The sequence below is a fragment of the Salvia miltiorrhiza genome, chromosome 2, assembly GCF_028751815.1.
Source record: "Salvia miltiorrhiza cultivar Shanhuang (shh) chromosome 2, IMPLAD_Smil_shh, whole genome shotgun sequence".
Classification (NCBI taxonomy): Eukaryota; Viridiplantae; Streptophyta; class Magnoliopsida; order Lamiales; family Lamiaceae; genus Salvia; species Salvia miltiorrhiza.
Window position 1 is genome coordinate 18,959,464 of NC_080388.1, and position 18,065 is coordinate 18,977,528.

The window sequence follows — 18,065 nt, forward strand, 5'->3', positions numbered from 1 at the left end:
TCAGATTCTGGGATTACATCCCAATTGACTGCACCGGGTACTCCCCAACAGAACGGTGTAGCAGAGAGAAGAAACAGGACTCTTATGGAAATGGTACGATCTATGATGAGCTATGCATCATTGCCTATTTCGTTTTGGGGATATGCCTTGGAAACAGCAGTTTATTTGCTGAATCGGGTACCGTCCAAATCGGTTCCTAAAACTCCTATTGAGTTATGGTCAGGGCGTAAGCCCAGCTTGAATCATATAAAGATATGGGGTTGTCCTGCATACGTGCTAGACAAGGAAGCGAGGAAATTGGAGCCGAGATACGAACTAATGCTGTTTATAGGATACCCTAAGGAAACGAAAGGTGGTTATTTTTATAATCCGAAGGATCAGAAAGTGGTTGTTAGCACCAACGCACGATTCTTGGAACACGATTATGAAAAACATCACAAGTCTAAGTCCGAGATTGTCCTTCAACAAATCGAAGGCAATGGACAGACGATTCCATCACCTCAGCCAAGTGTGCAAGTGAATGCACCACAGGATACTGCACAAACCATTGTCACAGCTGTACCACCACCGCTTCGTCGTAGTGGGAGGGTTGTAATTCAATCCGATCGATTTATGTTCTTGGGAGAATCTTCGGATCTTCTTCCTGTTGATGAACAAAAGGATGTCGACCCTGATAACTATAGACAAGCGATGAAAGATCAGGATGCAGATTCTTGGTACGAAGCCATGGTTTCTGAGATAGAATCCATGGGTGCTATGGATGTATACGAGAAGACCGAACTATCAGATGGCTTTTTAGCTATAGGTAGTAGGTGGGTATACAAGAGAAAGAGAGATGCGGATGGCGAAGTCGCAGCTTTTAAAGCTAGACTGGTGGCGAAAGGTTATACCCAGGAACAGGGTATAGACTATGATGAGACCTTTTCGCCGGTTGCCATGCTCAAGTCTATCCGAATACTCCTTGCCATAGCAGCCCACATGAACCTTGAGATTTGGCAAATGGATGTCAAGACCGCTTTCCTAAACGGTTTCCTTGAAGAAGGAAGGGACATCTATATGCAGCAACCTGAAGGTTTTGTGAAGAAGGGCGAAGAGCATCTTGTGTGGAAGCTTAAGAAGTCCATTATGGACTTAAGCAAGCTTCGAGGTCATGGAACAAACGTTTTGACGAGGTCATTAAATCCTATGGATTTACTCGTTGTGAGAACGAAAGTTGCGTGTACCGTTTAGATGCCAATGGTGACGTGGTTTTCCTTGCACTTTATGTAGATGATATCCTCCTCATTGGCAACAATGTTGAGCTATTATCAGACATAAAGAAGTGGTTATCTGAACAGTTTCAAATGAAAGACTTAGGAGATGCAGCGTACATCCTGGGGATCAAGGTCGTTCGTGATCGCCAGAAAAGGATGTTGAGCTTATCTCAAGCGTCTTACATTGATATTGTAATTGCTCGTTTTAGCATGCAAAATGTCAAGAAAGGCTTGATACCTTTTAGACATGGCATTCCTCTGTCTAAAGACATGTGTCCTAAGACGCCTAGTGAGGTTGAGGAGATGAGGAAGATACCCTATGCTTCCGCCGTAGGTAGCCTCATGTATGCGATGCTATGCACGAGACCTGATATTTGCTATGTCGTTAGCATGGTTGCAAGATATCAGTCGAACCCTGGACCAGGACACTGGACTGCGGTAAAGCATATTCTCAAGTACCTGAAACGGACTCGAGATTATAGGCTAGTTTACCAGTCAGACAGTCTATTTCCTTTGGGTTACACCGATTCGGATTTCCAGGCTGACCGGGATGAGAAGGGATCTACCTCTGGTTATGTGTTTACCTTGGGAGGTGGAGCCGTATCGTGGCGGAGTGCAAAGCAGAAGTGCATTGCAGACTCCACCATGGAAGCCGAGTATGTAGCTGCTTCGGAAGCTGCTAAAGAGGCTGTATGGTTCCGGAACTACCTCTTGGATCTAGGAGTGGTCCCTAATTTGCCTAAGAGTATCATAATTTATTGTGATAACTCGGGTGCAGTGGCAAATTCTAAGGAACCCAGGAGCCACAAGGCATCAAAACACATAGAGAGAAAGTACCACATCATACGAGAAATCGTAAACAGAGGAGATGTGCTAGTAGAAAAGATTGACACATTGGAGAACCTAGCTGATCCTTTCACGAAAAGCTTACCGCAAAAGACCTATGAGAAGCATGCTCGAGGGATGGGATTGCGGTTGATGCCACCCACTTAGAGAAAAACTTTCAGTATAAGTGGGAGAGATGAAGTGAAGTTTTTGTAATAGCTAGTATTTAGACACATTGTATACTAAAAGTTTTGCTTTAGTATAAGTGTGAGATTGTTGGATTTGTATACTGAAAGCAAGAACTTTATGCTTGTATACAATGATTCATGTTTTCACTATTCTTATCTCCTATCTGATTGTGTTCATGATTGCATATGTATGTTCTTTATCTCTGTATAAGTAGATTATATGGTGTGTTGTAGATCACAGAAGACCATATAATTGGAATAACCTTAAGAGATATAATATGATCACAGCCGAAATAACTCTAGGACAAGTTATTGGTTTAGGCTGCAGTATAGATGGAAGTAGTTTGTCTTGGCTACTTGTCTATACTGGTACGTCATTATGTATTGATAGGACCACAGTTTGAGATGTATTCTTCTATCTGACTTAAGTGAAGAATCAAGATCTCGGTGACTTATAAATCTTAATACTAATAAGTATTCAGATATATATATTAATTCGTATATCACTTTGACTTACTATGGGTGAAAGTTATATACTAACTCGAGTACTCTGTATCTTGGGTGATAGCGGTTAATATATGATATTTGATTATCTGTATTAGTACCCGTATCCGGTATAGGATAATGACATCCCCTTAAGGAGCTCAATAAGGTTTATTACGCTAAACCCTGCAGGTTGATTAAGTTCAGGCGTAATAATAAAGTTTGAGTGGTACTGCTTAAGGAATTATTAAGAGATTAATTAATTTAAGCTGTCAGAGCTCTAATTAATTAATGGATGTCGGATATTTTAAATACGGAGATTTAATAAGTCTAAATACAAGCCCCGACTCATCACCGGCAATAAAGGGGTAAGTCAGTATCGGTTCTCTAGTGGAATGAACTGATATTTATAAATTAATTATGGTCTGGGCTGACCATAGATAAATTAATTTATTTGAGGCCCATCTTTATTCCTTGTATCTGGTCCCTGGGCTGGCCCAATGTCTCCTAGCCCAAGTAGGGCAGATTTTCGGTCCTCACCTAGAAACTGGCGCCCCCTCTCAGTTTTCTGTATTATTAAATACAGCTGTCAGCTCTCAGGAAAATACACTGATAAAAATTAGGGTTTTTGAGAGCAGAGAGAGGCGTAGGAAACGTGAGTGGTCATTATGTCTTGGGAATTTCCATAGCTCGTTGTCCATCCAACGTTGGGAATTGAGCGAGATACAGTCGAGAAGATCAGAGCTTGAGTCAGATTCTTTCGACGCGATCATCAACAGCTTGTGCATCCGATTCTCAAGTAAGTTTTCCTAACACCAATGTGCAGCTGTTAAATTCATAGGAGCATGTTAGGATTTAATCGTTGTATGATGAATTAATAATAATCCAAGAAACGATCATCGGGCAAACGGAGCATTTATTCAGTTTAATATTCCTTCAATTTGGGTTTTAACAAGGTTGTTCCTTGTTTATTTCTATGAATTAGTTGCACCTCGATTATATTTATTCATTCAAGAATTGGGGTGTGACAGAGTGGTATCAGAGCATAAGTTTTCTTTCATGTCTCTGATAACCATAAGCTTTTTGATGTCGAGTCTAGAATAGTATCTCTAGACTTCTAATAATGTCAGTAGCCCTCAGCTCGCCGTCACACTGCCGCAGCCAAGGTACGATAATAGTTTCAAAAATATACATATATGTATTTCAGATGTTATGAATGTTTCCAAGAAAAAGTGTGCGCTTTCAATGAATAATGCTATGTGAATTGCTTACCGCTTTCCATGTGCTATAAGTTATGAATTGCTAATCGCTTTCATATTGTTATTTTGGGTCTCCGACCCATATAACCAGCTAAGTATCGTGTTAGGGACTACCCGGACCCTTAACGATAGTGTCGTGTTTGGGACTACCCGAACCCATAACGACTCAATGAATGTTATATCGTGTTAGGGACTACCCGAACCCTTAACGATAGTTACGTGTTTGGGACTACCCGAGCCCTTAACGAATCAATGAATGCATGGTCGAGTTAGATTCCTTGAATCTTTCCGGCACAAGCAAAGTTTTCATGAAAGGGACTTTAAATGTCCATATATGTTAAGGTTTCAAAAGAAACAGAAGTATGTATGTATGTATGTATGTATGAATGAATGAGAAAGCTTTATGTTGTCGTTTTAGGCTAGCTGCCTGTACGATTAGAATGAGGTGTCCTCTTACAAACCGTGTGAGTACCACCAAAGAATGCCTTGAGAATGTTAGTCGTGATAGCACCGCTTGATTGATTTAAGTAAGGATTGGTAAAAGAGAAATGTTTAACATAGATATGTTACAACATAGAGGCAATACCTTAAGACTAAGGATTCACTTGAGCTATTTCAATAGCGGTGAGATTAAGTTTTTCACATAAGAACTTATGTTGCTTATGATTATGATGTTAGTCGTGATAGCTTTGCTAGAACGGCATAGAATGGACTTTCATGGTATCAGTAATTTTATGATGAAGTACTTATCAGTAAGTATATTAAGTTAGAAGTTTGACAAGAGCCTTACATGAATAAGAAGTTGACATGATTGGGGGCGAAGATCCCATTTGACTGAGTGATTCGTTTTGTTGGGTTTGGCCAGCCCACATGACTAAGATCTCGGTGATTGTCAATTAAGATTTTTGATCTCGAGGTAGAGCATCATCCCAATATATAGACTCGCACTATATAGTTGTCACAATAGAATTGGTAATCAAAGCGATTTTTGGAAATCCCAAGCGAAGAACTGGAGCAGATAGTGAGTATGGTAAAAAAAAATGGAATGAAAGAAATAGGGGAAACTCTGAAGTGGAAAGAAAGCAATGGAGCTTAACTTAAGGTATAACCCAACCCTAAGGATAGCAAGCTCAAGCCAAAAGAGTGAACGCTTTGGCTAAAGTGCCAGAAGCTCCATTAAGAAGAATGTCCGAATAGAGCAAATGATCGTTTTAAACTGTAGAGAACTGGAGCACTATGCCATCACCTCAAAGAAATTTGGAACACCACCACAATGGAATCTTAGAAACCCACATTGAATAATCTTTTGGAAATGAGAAAATGAGTTTACATGGCAGAAGGAGTGCCATTAAGCTTTGAAGTGAAAGTTACCAAGATGATGAGAAAAGTTTGATGTTAAAATTTCGTAGCCAATCTAAGAAGGAGACTTAGGACGAAGGAAACAATTAAGAAAGTTCAACCGATTGGAGAGTACAAAGATATTTTTCCCAATGAATTACCAAATTTTCACCAGACCCAGTTATCAAGCAACAAGTTGGAATGGTCCATATGAGGCCTTGTATGGCTGAAAACGTAGTTCACCACTTTACTAAGATGAAGTGGGTGAAAGAAAGCTGTTAGGTCCTGAACTGGTCCAACAGATGGTTGAGAAGGTCGACCACATCAAGCAAAGAATCAAAGAAGTTCAGGATAGACAAAAGTCTTTCGCCGATAAACGCCGATCGGAGTTAGAATTCAATGTGGGGGATCGAGTTTTGTTCAAAGTTTCTCCCTCAAGGGGAGTTATACGTTTCGGAAAGATAGGCAAGTTACGACCCCGTTATATAAGACCTTTTGCGATCCTAAGATAAGTTAGGCCTTTGTAGCTTATAAGTTGGCTCTGCTACCAAGCATTGTGGATGTATACAATACGGATTGCATCTCACAATTAAGAAAGCATGTGATTAAGCGAGATAAAGTAGTCTTAGCCAGGACCTAAGTTATGAAGAGAAATCAGTCCAGATACTTGATCGCAAGGTTCAAATTTTACGAGACAATAATATTGTTTTCGTCATGAAGTGGGACCATCACAAGATGGAAAAGGCCACAAAAGAGATGAATGAAACGAACGACTAGTATCACAAGCTAGAATATCAGATATGCAATTCCGAGGACAAAATTTTTATAAGGAGGGAGAGATGTAATACCCCATTTCCTCGAGCTAAGTTTAGAATAATTTTGAACTTAGAATTTAGATGATTCACGCCGGATTGAGAAAAAGAATTTATTTTAATTCCAACAAAAATGATTTACAAAAGCATTTGTAAATTTAGTAATTGAATTTATATGCATTGCATATTTATTTAATTTAGCATTCAAGCTTTTTAATGTGAGTATGTGAATTTCTTTTCATGTTGGGCCTTATGTTTTATTTACATTTGAGAAAAAAATGAAAGTCCAACCCATCTTCACCAAGATATTTCACTCCACCTCCACCGCCTCACTATTCCCCCTCTTCAAATATAACCTCCTCCGCTGCTACGCCCAAATCATCTCCTCTCTCTTTCACTCACTTCATCTCTCTCGTATCTTCCCGAACTGAGCTTCAAACGCCGAGCTTCAAGAACAGCAACCCAGTGATTTCAAGCAGCCGACCATCAGTATTTGATCAAACCTCTAAAAGGTTCCACCTTTAACTCCCCTGCTACTTCACTTCACTTTTCGATTTAAAAACCCAAATTCATGTTCATGTTTTTGTGTGTTTATATGTATTTTTGCTGCATAATTTTTTTGAAATAATAGATAAAGGTAGAGTCTTGTTTTCATGCTTTCATACTTTGGGTGTCTGTGTTAAGAAAAGGAAGAAAGGTAGAATTTTTGTCGAGTTTTGGATGAGAGTTGAGGGTAGCGGCCGTGGCTCGCTGCGGTCGCCGAAAATAGAGGGAGGTGACGGCGCTTCGCCGTTGCCAAAGAGGTGATAGGCGAGAGCTGTACTGGTAGGCTGAGAAAGAGAGAGAGTCAGCGTATGTTCAGAGGTTGTGGATGAAGAGATGAGTAGGGAGATGAATGCTGAGCAGAGCTGGGAAAGCCAGAGCTGGGAAGGAAGCCAGAGCTGGGAAAGCCAGAGCTGGAATGTTAGAGCTGAGAAAGCCAGAGCTGGAATGTTAGAGTTGAGAAAGCCAGAGCTGGGAAGGAAGATAGAGCTGGAAGGCCAGAGCTGGGAAAGCCAGAGCTGGGAAGGAAGCCAGAGCTGGGAAAGCCAGAGCTGGAAGGCCAGAGCTGGGAGGCCAGAGCTGGAAGGCCAGAGCTGGGAAGACCAGAGCTGGGAGGCCAGAGCTGACCGCCAGAGCCGAATGCCAGAGCTGACCGCCAGAGCTGAAATGCCAGAGCTGAAATGCCAGAGCTAGACCGCCAGAGCTGAATGCCAGAGCTGAAACGCCAGAGCTGAATGCCAGAGCTGAAATGCTAGAGCTGAATAGCAGAGCAGAGAAAGGGGGCAGAGGCGGCAGTGGGCTGCCCTTGTTTATGTAACTTGGACTTGTGCTTTTTAAGTAGACTATTATACTTAAGTATGAAATGAGTCATGCATTGCATCATGATTTAATTGGTTTTTTTAAAAATACTCCAATCACAAGAAAGACGAGTAAGAATATTGTTGGTGTTCTTAACTCAAGAGAATTGTTTTCAATTATTTATTATTTAAATTTTGAAAACCCGACTAAGTGAATCATAGAATGTTAAGCACTTTACCGTGACTTGAGTTTAGATTAAGAGACCTATTAAGAATAGATTTCTTGTAGGCTTTGAACGTCAGGAGGATTAGCACTGCTATTCCGATTCAGATTATAAGATTAAACGACAGGCTTTGCCTAATCAGGTGGGCTTACTTTCCAAATATATAAAGTATGATTGAGTTATTAAGCTCTAAATGTTTCAATGAAATGCAAATTGTTTATTCAATAAAATGCAAACTGTTTATCCAATAAAATATTTTGTGCACTCTGCTCTGTTTAAGGCTCGCAACAATGAATCGATCGAGGTTCTCTCTTGACCTAACACGTTATTTGAGAATTGTGTACACCTATTAGCTGACCTGGTGGGTTGATCTCCATCGGGCACTAATCATGTATGAGGCGTTATAAGGGTGCTCGACGGGATGTGTTCCGGAGCATTGGGTCCCAAATGGGAACTTGGCTAGGTTACGCCCTCAGTTCAAGCAAGCGGGAGTAATGGATCCGTCGGTGGCTAAAAGGTCCGGGATCACAGCGAGTAACGGAAAGGGAGTGTGACATGTGCGCACAAATAAAAATTATTTTAACATGCTTAGAAGTTCTTTCACTTAAAAACCTTCTAAGTCATGTCAAGTATGATTGGATAAACTGTCTTTACGAAATGAATGAAATGTTTCAGAAAATGCATGCCCACTGAGTACTTTAGTACTTAGCCCAAATACTTTCAAATGTTTTTTCAGGTTGGCTGGCCGGTGCTGACGGGACGGAGCTGAGGCTAGGATTCAATATTATGTTAAGACTTCCGCTGCAACGCTAGCTTTCAACTGTCTTTTATTTTATCAACTTAAGATCTTCATGTTCAATATTAAATGATATCCCTGATCGAGTTTAGACTTTTAACTCCTAGATTTATGCTAATGAATGTCGGTTGTCAGAAGCATGAAACTAAACTTGTGATCCAAAGGGGACTAGCCCGACTTGTCATCTTATTTGGGTTTTTAACAAGGTTGTTCCTTGTTTATTTCTATGAATTAGTTGCACCTCGATTATATTTATTCATTCAAGAATTGGGGTGTGACATTATATCATGAATGTATTCAAAAAAATAAATACTTTTGAATTCATACAACATGAATATATATATATATATATATATATATATATATAGGGGAGGGCCACAGTAAAAATACTTCTTAAAATATAAATATAAACGTTTTTTAATGTACGAATTTTATCCAACAGGGTTACGAATTCATCCAACATGGTTACGAATTGTGAAAAATAAATTTTTGCTACCTTTGGGATTCGAACCCAGGACCACGAATTCATCCAAAAGGGTTACGAATCAACTATAGATCTTGATGATCTAAGGGCTGAAAATCATTTATATTTTATACACTTAAGAGTGTTTTTATTCTAGCCCTCATATATATATATATAGGGAGAGGTTCAGGAAAGAACCATAAATAAAAGAAGACTGGAGAACCATTTTCAGCCATTCGATTATCAAGATCTACGGTGGATGCATCATCTTGTTGGATGAATGCAGATCCTGAGTTCGAATTCTGAAGGGAGCATTTTTTTTTTTATTTTTTTGAGTGCATTAATTTTAACAGCGGATGCAGTAATTTTTACAGTGAATGCATTAGATTTGATGGTTCTCCCGTTCTCACAAATAATGTAGTTCTCTTTAGAACCACACCCTATATATATATATATATATATATATATATATATATATAGGGAGGGGTTATAATAGAAACTAACCTCTATATGTTAACTAGGAACCATTTTAGATCCTTGATTTACATTAACTGGACGGTGCAGATTAAGTACTAGTTTTAATGAATTATGCTTTATTTAATTGCTAAAAATCGAAATAAAAAGTAATCTACTAATCATAGCGATAGAGATTTGATTTTAGCAAATCAAATCTTGCAAAGTTAGCATGTGATTTGACATACTATCCCTACACAATTTAAATTAATATTCAATAAAATACAATCAAATCCCTCTAATTTTATCTCGTACAGAATATAATTAATTAAGCATTTCATTTGGTGTATCAAATACATTCCATATATACAAAAATACTTTAAGAAGCAACAAAAGTAGGATTCTTAAATTATATATCTAAATGCAGAACCGATCACCTACCCACCGTGGGCATGCATAACGTGCCCACCATGATGTGACAATTGTAATTATAGTAAGATAATTTTAATTAGAGTAAGATTTATTAGTTATCTTTCCTAATTAAAATTGCCACATCAATGGTGGGCACGTGATGCTTGCCCACGGTGGGTAGGTGATCGGTTCTGTATCTAAATGTGCTATTGTTTATTGATTACTTGTAAGATGTTTTTTCTTTCATAAGATAGATGCTCGGTTATATTGGGTTTTTCCAGGGCTCTTTTAAATGCGAATTTTTCATTTGTGTTTTTCGTCAAATATTTTTTCATTAGTATGCTTATATATTGATCAAGATTTGCTTATTTGTTCTAAGATATTGATGTTTTGAAATGCATTTGGGCATTGGAAGTGGCTGCTTGCGTATTATGCTTTTATATTAAATCGTAGATGCTTATTTTATTATATCTTATTGCTTAAATATTCATTTGTGCTTATACTGGTTGATCTTGTATCATGTTTTTTATGTTGGATTTTTTCGTCGAATATTTTTTAATACAATAGTTAGTGTTGTTTCCATCGAGTAACCTCCAAACTTTGGAGAAACGAATAAATACTTTTAAACTAAATGTTAATTACTAGAATTCTAATTGTTAATTATGTCACTCCAAACTTTGGAGAAACGAATAATTACTGTTAAACTAAATGCTAATTACTTGAATTCTAATTGTTAATTATGTCACAATTCAGTGCTAAATACTTTCTAATTCTCTAGATTTTAATCAATAATCATTAACATTTCTAAATTATATAGTAAAATTCTAATGTTGTATTTATGTGAATTTAATATAATAATATGTTATATATACTACATGCAGTTATATACTTATAGCTCGGTTTTTGGATAAAATGAAAGTAATGAGTTTTAAGTTGACATTGCCAAAAGCATGAAAATTAAGAACCATTATTTTTTAATTTATTTTTACGGTGGATTTTTATAATTTCTTTTTATTTTTGCTTTGGAACTTTTTTGCTAATTATTGAAACGTTAAATGCTTTGGATTAAGAATATATATTTTTTTTCTTATACATTAGTTACTTATGTTTTCGTCAGTCAGATGGAGAAATGAATAATTACTTTTAAATTAAATGCTAATTACTCAATTTGTAATTGCTAATTTCGGCACAATTCAGTGCTAATTAATACTAACTGTAACTATGAAACTATAGAAATAATAGAGAGAGTATTCACCGTAACTATGAAATAAATGAGAGAGAGAGAAATGGATAAGTATTAAAATAATTTACACAATTAATAGTATTTATAAAACTAATATTATGATCTAAATGATCCCACTAAATAAGGGACCTACGGTTAATTGAAAGATTCCACAAAAAAAGGCGTAGACATTTAATTAGTTATTAAGTCTTAAACATTAATTATTATCAATTAATCTTGTCCATAGATTTTTTAAAATGAAGGGTTCATATTGGTTCCTAGTTAACACATAAGTTAATGTTTTCATTTGATCTCTCCTCTATATATATATATATATATATATATATATATATATATATATAGGGGGGCCTCTCCAATAAGACCCCCTAATTTTAGTGTGATTTAGGGCACGATCTGGTGCGTTTATTTTATCAATCTTATGACTGATATTGTATCTGGAGGGAGATTTTTTTTTTCACAAGGTGGTTCGAATCCTGGAGGGAGCAGAATATTTTAAATTTTGTTATTCATCAGTATATACTGCATTGTTCATTAGTATATACTACCTTGTTCATCAGTATATATGTCTTATTCATTACCAATTTTTTAAATTTTGTTTTTCATCAGTATATACATCTTGTTCGTTAGATAAACGTTTTGTTCATTAGTATTATACTCCATCCGTCCCTGAAATAAGTTCTTCTTTTTCCTTTTTGGGACGTCACCCAAATAAGTTCCTCTTTCTTTCTTTCCATTTTTGGACAACTACCCCACCACTAATAATACTTTATTGGGTTAATTACGCCAAAAATCATGAACTATACCCCAATTTCCAAATTTACCATGAACTTTTTTTTTTATCAGCAATTCCATGAATTTAAAGGGTTGATCAATTTTTCCACGCTTTCTAAAAATCCCCAAATTTATAGCTGACATGGCATTTTAAAGTGATCTGAAATCTGATATGGCATCGCCGGACGGAAATCAAAACGACGTCGCTTAGTAGGGGGTAAAACGACGTCGTTTTGAGCCCAAACCTCTCTCTCTCAGAGAGGGGGTAGTGGAATTCGCCGGATATCGAGCAGCAGCAGTCGAGCCCAAACCCCACTGCTGCATCTGGGAGGCGGCGGATCTGCAGAGATGGTTGGTGGGGGCGGATCTGGTTTTGCGAAGGTAGGGGAAGGCGGTGGTTGGTGGAGAGAGAAGGTTGGTGGCGAAAATCGAGCAAATCTGGTGGTTCGCAGCAGTAGTTGGGATGGTGGTTGCGAAGGATGCCGAAAATCGAGCAGCAACAGTCGATGGTGGTTCGCAGAGATGGTTGGTGGCGGCAGATCTGGTTTTGCGAGGGTAGGGGAAGGCGGTGCGTGATGGAGAGAGAAGGGGCGGTGGAGTCCGCCGAAAATCGAGCAGCAGCAGTCGAGCCCAAGTTCGCAGAGGTGGTTGGTGGCGCCAGATCTGGTTTTGCGAGGGTAGGGGAAGGCGGTGCGTGGTGGAGAGAGAATGGGCGGTGGAGTCCGCCGGAAGTCGAGCAGTAGTAGTCGAGCCCAAGTTCGCAGAGGTGGTTGGTGGCGCCAGATCTGGTTTTGCGAGGGTAGGGGAAGGCGGTGCGTGGTGGAGAGAGAATGGGCGGTGGAGTCCGCCGAAAATCGAGCAGCAGCAGTCGAGCCGAAGTTCGCAGAGGTGGTTAGTGGCGCCAGATCTGGTTTTGCGAGGGTGGGGGAAGGCGGTGGGTGCGCGGTGGAGAAAGCTATCATTTTCTGATGACGGCGGCGGTGGAGGAGCAGCCACCTGTGTGGTGGCGGCTGTAATGGCTGGAGGGAGCCATGGCTGCCGGCGACCTCCGATGGACTTCCACGGTGGAGGAGCAGCCACCTTTGTTTATTTTTTGTCTTTTTTTTGTTTTTTTTTTTCAAGTGTCAATCATACAGTCCAATAGGCGCCATGTCAGCTTAGTAATACCATGTAGGCGACACGTCAGCTCGGAACATCACCGGAGCAAAAAAACATGGAAAAATTGATCAACCTTTTAAATTCATGGAATTGCTGACAAAAAAAAAAGTTCATGGTAAATTTGGAAATTGGGGTATAGTTCATGGGTTTTGGTGTAATTAACCCTACTTTATTTATTCTTACTTTTCACTTTTTCACCACTCCCAATACTAATTATAACATATTTTTCTCCACTATCAATACACTTTATCATTTTTCCTTAAAACCCGTGCCGTCCCCAAAGAGGAACTTATTTTGGGGACGGAGAGAGTATGTCTTATTCATTGTCCTCATGTTACACGAAAAATAGGTGATCTCACTGGAGCGCGCACCTATATATATATATATATATATATATATATATATAGGGGAGGGCTAAAATAAGTATATTTCTTAAGATATAAAATAAGAATAAGGATCCGAATCTATCTTATGGCAACCCAAACAATGCTGTGCAACCTCTACTAGGATTCTCTGTTTCTAGTGGGGGAGTAATCAATGAGCCAAAGAAAGATTCGATGGAGGACATGATGAAGCAGATGCTCATGAAGATGACTGGGATGGAGACAAATGTGGGAAATAAGATATCTATCATGGAAAATAATTTCTCAGCACTTTCCAAGCAGGTGCAGATGTTAGAGAATCAAGTTGGTCAGATGGCCAACCAAGCAGCTGCGCAGAACAAGTCAGGCCAATTTCCTAGCAACACCCAGTTCAATTCGAAGAGCCAACATCAACAGCCTCAGCAAAATCAGCAATGTCATTCCATCCGGGTGGTTAATAATTCAGTTGAGGATGAAGGTATTTCTGTTTCTCCCCCTCTTCCATTCCCGAGGCCAAGATTAGATGAGCAAAGCTCCAAATTCTTGGAGACATTTAAGAAGTTGGCTGTGAATATTCCTTCCGTAGAGATCTTGAGAAACAAGCCAAATGAGGTGCAAATTGTGAAGGTTGTGATGGAAAAGAAGAGTGCATTCAATGAATTTGAGGAGGTGCTCGCAGTGAAGGAGTATCAGTTGCCTCCAAAGAGAGAAGATCCGGGCAGCTTCAATATTCCTGTGAAGATTGGAAAGTCATTGTTTAGAAAGTGATGTGTGACACCGGAGCAAGCATAAATGTCATGCCTCTCAAAGTTTATAGGAAGTTGCAGTTGGGGGATTTGAAGCCAACCAACAAGACAATTCAGCTTATTGATAAGTCTTGCTCTAAACCTCTAGGAGTTGCGGAAGATGTGCTTGTGGAGGTGAGTGATTTTTTCTTCCCAGTCGACTTTGTAGTGTTGGATATTCCGGAGGATCCAAAGATGCCTTTGCTGTTAGGGAGACCTTTCCTTGCCACACGTGGAGCAAAGCTAGATATGCAAAGGGGGACGATGACATTGGGAGCCTATGGGGAAACTGTGATTTTCAAGAAACCTCCACCAAAGGAAGTTCCCCAGAATGAAATGATTAATTTGGCTGACAGTTTTCTAGCAAATTCGGAGGATGAAGAGGTTGAGAAGAATGAGCTGCCCAAGTATGAAGCTAAGAAAAAAACTCCAAAGCCAAAAGAAGTTCTGACTTTTGAGATGTGTTTGTTTTTGGAGCATGATGGGGGGGTCATTGAAAACCCATACCCCCAAGAAGAAGAAAGTGAAATTTCGGATTTTTCGGAACAAGAATGAGAAGGGGGCAATGCTTGTGGAGGATGTCCGGGCCAAGAGAAGTGTTTTTGTGGAGAGGGCACCCAAGAGTAGAAAAGCTTTCCAATGGTTAGAGTGTTGTTTCCGACCTCCATGAGCCATGAGGTATCGTCGAGCTCTAGACGTTAAATTAAGCACTTGTTGGGAGGTAACCCAACCGTTTTTTTTTTGTTTTCTTTTCTCTTCGTTTAGTTTTTTTTTTCTTTGTTTTCTTCGTTTTGGGGTTTTAATGCAGTGTTGAGCTTGGAAGATGCGGGAACTCGCGCCTTGTTCATACCACCACCATGGAGCATGTTTTTCTGTGAGTAGTGACACACATATCATCATCCCTCCAAACTTATTTTCGAACTTATGTTCTGTAATAAGTTTGGGGGAGGGGTGAGAGTAGATATGTGTATCACTTTTATCTTTTTGTTAGCTTTATTGTTTTATCCTGCTTGGTTGGTGGTGTGTGTTTGTTTTGTTTTTGAGATATTTATTGCTCCATTAGATTTCTGGTGAGATGTCAATGATGATTTTTGTGAAAAAAAAAATTGAATTTGATTTTCTTTGATGATTTGAGCATAATTGGAACTAATTTGCATAATTCTAGAGTGATTTTGACCTTTACTTTTAGACGTTGAATAAACCTGTGAGATTTTGAGCTATAACTGTTTATCATACACAGTTTATTCTTTATTGTGAGTTTTGTCATGCATGTGGTGATCTTCTAGAACTTGTCATGGTTTCTGTGTCGAGGTTGCTGTTGTGCCCAGGATTATGAGATGATTTTAGACAATCTTTTGTTAGCCACAATTTTTCCCAAACACTGTCCTTGAAAAATTTATCCTTTGTTATCCACTTTGAGCCTATTTAGCTTTTATTCTCTAGCCGGATGATAGGGGGTGATGAAGTTTATGGGGATCCTTGTGTGGTGAGTTGTAGTGGGTTGATTGAAAAGAAGGGATGATATTGTGCTACTATTTACTCTTATAAGCTCTAGAAGGTTGTGAAAAAAAAAAAAGAAAAAAAAAATTGTTGGAAAAAAAGAAAAAAAAAGGAAAAGAAAAATAAAAGAAAAAGAAAAAAATGTGTAGTCGAGTATACATTGAGAAATTGGTTAGAAAATCGACTTTGATTGTTTGAAATAAATGGAGAGCATAAAAGAGTGTTTAGTTCTGTTTTGTGATGATTAAATCCCTTGACTTTTGTTGATTATGGTGGCATAGTTGGGTGGAAGATGGAATTTATTCCATTCTTGATTAGTGAAGTCATAAGGTTGGTGTTTTTGATCTATTTGAGTCACTTAGCCTATATTTCCCTACCTTAACCAATGTCCCTACATTATAAACCGAAGAAAAAGACCTTTTTGATCTTAGTCTTGGCACACTTTTAGCGATGGAGATTGTAGACGATTGGCAAGCTTATGGTAAGTGATCTATATTGCATTGAATTCAATGAGAGTATACACGTCCCGTTCCATCAAATTGAGAGTTGAGTGATACACATACCTTGTGAGATTCAATTGTTTGGAATGTCAAGGTTGATTTTGCTATAGGTTGTGTTTATTGGTGAATTTTGTGCTTAATTATTGAGAATTTGAGAATTCTATCATTCTTTATCTTTCGGAGGCATCGATGAGCTAGATTTCTTACCCATTCGTGTTTATTGAATTTATTCTTTCCATTTTTCGAGGACGAACAATGATTTAAGTTTGGGGTAGTTGATAAACACTCATTTTGCATTGTTTTTAGGAGTGTTTAAGTGTTCAAAGTGCTAGAATAATGCTTGGTTGTGATATCATTTGGTTTAAGTTTCATATTCTTTTGTGATATTGCTTTTGGGTATGGTTTTGGTTATTTTGCTTTAGGTTTGAATGTTTTGAAAGATACATACGGATGTTGAAGATCCAAATAGCAAGTTACAAGTGTTTCAGATGCGAAAATCGAGGAAACGAGCTTGAAGAGCTCGAAGGAATTTTAGGCAGCGCACGGTGACCCAGCCGGCGACCGCCGCGCAGCCCATCGAGAAATCGGCGTGGCCGGCGATCGGGCGGCGCTCGCCATGAGCCCGCCGCAGCCAGAGGAAAATATGTGAAGAAGGCGGCGACCGCCGCGGGGTCGCCGTTCGTCCGTGTTTTTGCGTTTTTGTGCGTTTTTCAAGTTCTTTTCGAGTTAGAACTCTGTAGTTTACCCTGGTACTATAAATAGGTCTTCTTTTGACCTATTTAAGGTTCCCAACTTTACTTTTTCAATTCCCAGACTTAACATTTCAGTTTTCTAACTTTAGAATTTTATTGCTTTCTAGTTTTCAAGGCTTGGATCAAGATTGAAGATTCAAGCCGCTACAATTGTTCTTATTCGGTTTTTTATATAATTCGGTTTTTTAATTGTGTTCTTTTTAATTATGTTTATGTTCTATTTCAGTATGTCTGGCTAGTTTCCTTTAGCTGATTCTAGGGTTTGTAAATAGTTGATTGAATTTATGTGATTTATTTGTTAATACCTTTGTGCCTTCCAGTTTATGATTCATAATTCCTGGTGCTTAATTTCTTGTGAATTATCTGATTAATAGTTTGCATGTTTAGCTATTCGGTTTGAGATCTAGCGGAGATAACTGCTTAGCGGATTCAGGAATGTGTGATATGATCTTAACCTTGAGACCTAGCGGAGATAGGTGGATCATAGGGAGCTATTCTTAGGAGCTATTGGGAGTTAGTAGATTTTCTTGAGACCTAACGGAGATAGAGAATTTACTAATCTACGATCGTTGCTGCTCTAGCGAGAGTGATTGATTAATTAAGTGATCTCTCATCATAACTGGATTAAACTGGTACATAGGATTAATAGATTTATTGCGTAGATTTAGTTAATGAATTTACTATCCTAGGATCAGTTGTTTTTAATATTTGATTTTTCCTTACGTGTTTTGATTTATTGCTATTTGCGTTTTAGTTTAAGTCAGTCAATCTCTACTTTCTGTTGCTTGTCTACTGCTATAGTCTGTTTAGGAGATAGCTAGAGTTGTTTTGTTGTGTCAGTCCATGTGGATACGATACTCGATTACTTGTTGCTTGCTACAATTACCTGTGTTAGTTGCAGTCATTTTTGTTGCTAAGAAATTAGTGATCAGTGTAAACACTCAAAGCTCTCCTAGCTACCTTCAGCTATCCAGCAGGTGCGAAAATCTCCTCAATCTCCTCTTCATAGTCGACATTCTCCAAGACTGGCATATCCGGATCGGTCTCCCTACCATCAGTCACAACTTCGCCGTCATCTCTTATGATAATAAGTCTCCTATTTGGACACTCACTCATAATATGCCTGAATCCTTGACACTTGAAGTACTT